A 5,419-nucleotide genomic window follows, 5' to 3' on the forward strand; every position below is an offset into this window, starting at 1 on the left:
GCACCTAGGGATTGGGCCTGCCCTCTGCCACCCAGGAGCAGGCCTAAGCCAGCAGGGCATTATCTCCCCAGGGGTCCCAGACTGTGAGAGGGCGCAGGCCAGGCTGAGGGACCCCCTCTTCCCCCTGAGTGCACAAATTTTTGTGCACTGGGCCTCTAGTTAATTATAAAAGAACAAGACTCAGCCTTGATTTGCCCCCATCCTTAAGAAATTTACTAAGGCCTCTCATTTCCTATGTGTGCTTTGTACAGATCTGGGAAGGAAGAATTTGGGCTTTAGGAAGCTTTAAATATTTACCAAGGTTAATGGATAATAAATCCAGCCCTTAAGACAAAGTTTATCGTGTGGTTCTGCACAATCTATAATTTGTTATTCAAATTACACCTTCTACTTCAGGAGAAAATAAGCATGAAATCTTACCCAAATGACAAATAGTTAAACCCAACTTTGAGAAACAGATCAGTAACTGATTTAAAAGTATGTGTGTGTGTGTGTGTGTGAGAGAGAGAGAGAGAGAGAAAGAGAGAGACTGAGACAGAGACAGAGACAGAGAGACAGAGAGAGACAGAGAGAGAGAGAACTTCTCTAAGGGAAGTCATCAAAAAAAGCAAAGCAGCCCTAACCGGTTTGGCTCAGTGGATAGCATCAGCCTGCGGACTCAAGGGTCCCAGGTTCGATTCTGGTCAAGGGCAATGTAGCTTGGTTGTGGGCACATCCCCAGTGGGGAGTGTGCAGCAGGCAACTGATCGATGTTTCTCTCTCATCGATGTTTCTAACTCTCTATCCCTCTCCCTTCCTCTCTGTAAAAAAAAAAAAAAATCAGTAAAATATATTTTAAAAAATAAAAAGCAAAGCATTTTGACTATCTTCACCACCTCTATAGTCTAGGTTGGATACTCCTCTCATGTACTGCCATGGCACTATTCTTCCTTCATTCTTTTTTTTTAAAATATATTTTACTGATTTTTTTTTTTTTTACAGAGAGGAAGGGAGAGAGATAGAGAGTCAGAAACATTGATGAGAGAGAAACATCGATCAGCTGCCTCCTGCACATCTCCCACTGGGGATGTGCCCGCAACCCAGGTACATGCCCTTGACCGGAATGGAACTGGGACCTTTCAGTCCGCAGGCCGACGCTCTATCCACTGAGCCAGACCGGTTCGGCCCTTCATTCTTATTAGATGGTATTATAATTGTCTGTTTACTTTTTTGTGTGAACAGGCATCATGCCATTCATACTTACCATTTTATCACTAGCAGCCAGCAGAATGTGATAATAGGACAGATACTCAACAATATTTTTTGGCAGGCTCATGGGATACAGGAGGACCTCAACACCAACATGAAAAAGAGATGGACATCCAGGTACAGGAAGCTCAAGAGTCCCCAAGCAAGATCAATCCAAAGAAGATTACTCTGAGACACATTAAATAAAAATGTTAAAAATCAAAGACAAGCCCTGACAGGTTTGGCTCAGTGGATAGAGCGTTGGCCTGCATACTGAAGGGCCCTGGGTTCGATTCCAGTCACGAGCAAGTACTAGTAACTTGGTTGCGGGCACATCCCCAATCGGGGGTATGCAGGAGGCAGCTGATTGATGTTTCTCTCTCATCAATGTTTCTAGCTCTCTATCCCTCTTCCTTCCTCTCTGTAAAAAAATCAATAAAATATATTTTTTTAAAATCAAAGACAAGGAGAAAAGTAGCAATTTCATCTCTATGTTAATAACAAAATATCCGAAATATCTGAAAGATACTAAAGATAGCATCAAAAATAATAAAATATTTAGGAATAAATTAACCAAAGAAGTGAAAGATACATATATTGAAAACTGTTAAGATATTGATGAAAAAAGTTGAAGAAGACACAAATGGAAAGATATTCTGAGTCACAAATCAGAAAAATTAACATTATTGAAATGGTCATACTACCCAAAGCCATCTATAGAGTCAATACAATCCCTATCAAAAATCCAATGGCATTTTTCACAGAAACAGAAAAAGCAATGCTAAAGTCTGTGTGGAACTATGAAAGATGTGGAATAGCCAAAATAATATTGAGAAAAACAAAGGTGAGGGCACCATATTTCTTGGTTTCAAACTATATTACAAAGCTAGAGTAATCAAAACAGTATGGCATTGGCATAAAAATAGACACATAGACCAAGGGAATAAAATCAAGAACCCAGAAATAAACCCATGCATAAATGGTCAATTAATATTTGACAAGGGAGCCCAGAATACTCAATGGGGAAAGGCCAGTCTTTTCTTTTTTAAAAATAATTCTTTATTGTTGAAATATTACATATGTTCCCCTTTTCCCCCCATTGACTCCCTCCAGGCCCTCCTCCCGCCCCAGGCCCTCAGCACCCTACAGTCTTTTCAATTAATTTTGTTGGGAAAACTGGACATTTATATACAAAAGAATAAAATTAGATGTCTATCTTGCACCACTCACAAAAATTAACTCTAAATGGATTAAGGAATTAAGTGTAAGACCTGAAATTGTACAACTCTTAGAAAAAAAAACATAGAAAAATGCTCTTTGACATTAGTCATGGCAATGATTTTTTTTTCATCATATGATATTTTAACATCCCAGATCAGTTGCTTCATGATTTCTCCTATGCAGTAAGTCCTCAGGTTACATCGGAGATCTGTTCCTATGGCATGACGTAACGCTATTTTCGCTGGAAGTCTGAACCCAACTATATAAGCACCTATGTCACTCACATGGAGCACATACATAGCAGTAAAGAAGTGAAACAGTAAAAAAATTTAAAAGAAAGATAACAATTCCTGACCTTTACTTGTGGTAAATAAATAATAAAAAACATAAACACATATGTATATATGTTGAAATGATGGAACAGATTTAAGGCTTCTGTCCTACAAGATCATTCCAGATGCCATTCACAAGTCCCAATTTGTTAATGGTATTTTTGACTGACTAGCTATAGTTTTGGAGGTTCCCACACCCCTCCTCATGTTCAAGAATTCATTGCAACAACTCACAGAACTCAGGTAAACACTTTACTTTCTATTTTCAGTTAATTATAAAGGATACAACTCAGAAACAGCCAAATGGAAGAGATGTATACAGACAAGGCATGGAGGAAGCGGCACGGAGCTTAAATGTCCTATAAAGGCACACCATCTTCCCAAAACCTCTATTTTCACCAACCTGGAAATTCTTCAAACTCCATCATTTAGGAATTTTAATGGAGGTTTCATTATGTAGGCATGATTGAGTAAGTCGGTGTCCATTGGCAATTAACTCAATTACCATCCACAGAGGTAAAGGATGAGGAGTAGGGGTGGGACTAAAAATTCTAATCCTCTAATACAGTGGGGCCTTGACTTACAAGTTTAATTCGTTCCAAGACTGAGCTCACTAAGGAGCTCGTTAACTCAAATTACTCTATCAACTCAATGCAAAAAATCGGTGGAGAGACAGCTGGTATCTCAAAAAACTCGTTAGTCGGGATGCTCGTAAGTCAAGGCCCCACTGTACTGCCTTTCATAGTCTTTCTGTCTATCTAAAGCTATCTATGGGGTCCCCAACCACCAGTCATCTCATCAGCATACCAAAGACACTCTTAGCACTCCAGTGATTCCAAGGCTTTAGAAGCTATGTGGCAGGAACTGCTAATAAAGACCAAATATGATTTTATATCACAGCATCTTAACTCCTACCTCAGTCATGCCATCTATGCAAACTCTTGGCCCCAGGGGCTGATCTAATGATCAGAGTAGGTAAATTTCAGAAATTCATTATTAAAATTTGAAAAATACATATAAAGACATTATTGAGAGGTCAGTAGCAGCATTTTATTTACAAAAAGTACTGCAACAGTATAAAAGCAGTCTTACTTGTATAAAAAACAAGGTTCACCATAGACCTTCTAAGTCCCAGGAATAAATCATTAACCATTCTGAGCTTTGTTCTCACCTGGTTTGTAAAATGAGAGCTAACCCATTATAGTTTATAACTTTTTTTGTTATGTCTCAAATAAGAAAATATGTTGTTAACCCAAAAATAAAACCATAGCCCTTGCTGGGTGTCTCAGTTGGTTGGTGCATTGTCTGGTATACTCAAAAAGGTTGTGGGTTCAATTCCAGGAAGGGCACATACCTAGGTTTCAGGTTTCATCCGGAATCAGGCACATATGGGAGCGACCAATGATGTTTCTCTCTCCCAGTGATATTTCTCTCTCTCTCTCTCTTTCTCCTTCCCTCTCTCTCTCTCCCCCTTTCCTCTCTCTAAAATCAATAAACATATCCTAGGGTGAGGATTAAAAATAAATAAATAAATACATAGCCACTGGGGGTGAGGGGGAGGGAAGCCACAATGAAAGGCAACAAGCTTTTGTTTGAGATCAAAGGATTGTAATTCAGGAAGCACTGACTCAGGCAGAAACCCAAATAGCATTCCTATTTCATGGTGTAGGCAAGGAGTTTTTATGAAATAAGAAAGGGAAATAATTACATAATTTAAAAAAGGAATTTCTATTAGTGTTACAAGCTAAATTACTCTAGTTACATGGCTGATTATTGATTCTACAGCACATTCATAATCATCTGTTCTTATGTGGTCAGGATGTCTGCTTTCCTGTTAGTTTTTTTTGTAAGACAATGTTGATTTGGTCCAATCTAAAAGTTATTCTGCCCCGTTCAAACATTCCTGACATTCAAGGAGTAAGATGTGCAAAACAATTCCTCTGAAATGGCTGTTCTAGTTCTATTTTAAAGTGGCTCCACTTATGTCAACTTTTCCCGATGTGAAGATGCTTGGCTAATTGTATACAGTGTTTTATAAAAATATTACAAAAAGGACAGGATTTCATTATATTGCCATTTGAAATTGCACCTTTAGCATATTTATCACACCTTAGCTTTGAAAATTAGTCATTAGCCAGCTCTACCTAGCTATAAATGCTTTTCAAAACCATGTGCTTTGAAATGCTGAGCAACACTCATAACCTATTAAAAACCGTTTTAATCCTTACCAGAGGATATGTTTTTATTGATTTTTAGAGAGAATGGAAGGGAGAAAGACATCGATGTGAGAGAGAAACATTGATGGGTTGCCTCCAGAATGAGCTTCAACCTAGGTATGTGCCCTGACCAGAAATAGAATCGGCAACTTTTTGGTGTAGGGGAGGATTCTCTAATCAACTGAGCCACCTAGCCAGGGCGTATTAAAATTTTTTAAAATATGATTTTATTGCAGAGTGGTTAAAATATGAATGGGAGCCAAAACCGATTTGGCTCAGTGGATAGAGCATCGGCCTGCGGACCGAAAGGTCCCGGATTCGATTGTGGTCAAGGGCATGTACCTGGGTTGCGGGCACATCCCCAGTAGGAGATGTGCAGGAGGCAGCTGATTGATGTTTCTCTCTCATCGATGTTTCTAACTA

Source organism: Myotis davidii, unplaced genomic scaffold (assembly GCF_000327345.1).
Source record: "Myotis davidii unplaced genomic scaffold, ASM32734v1 scaffold408, whole genome shotgun sequence".
Lineage (NCBI taxonomy): Eukaryota > Metazoa > Chordata > Mammalia > Chiroptera > Vespertilionidae > Myotis > Myotis davidii.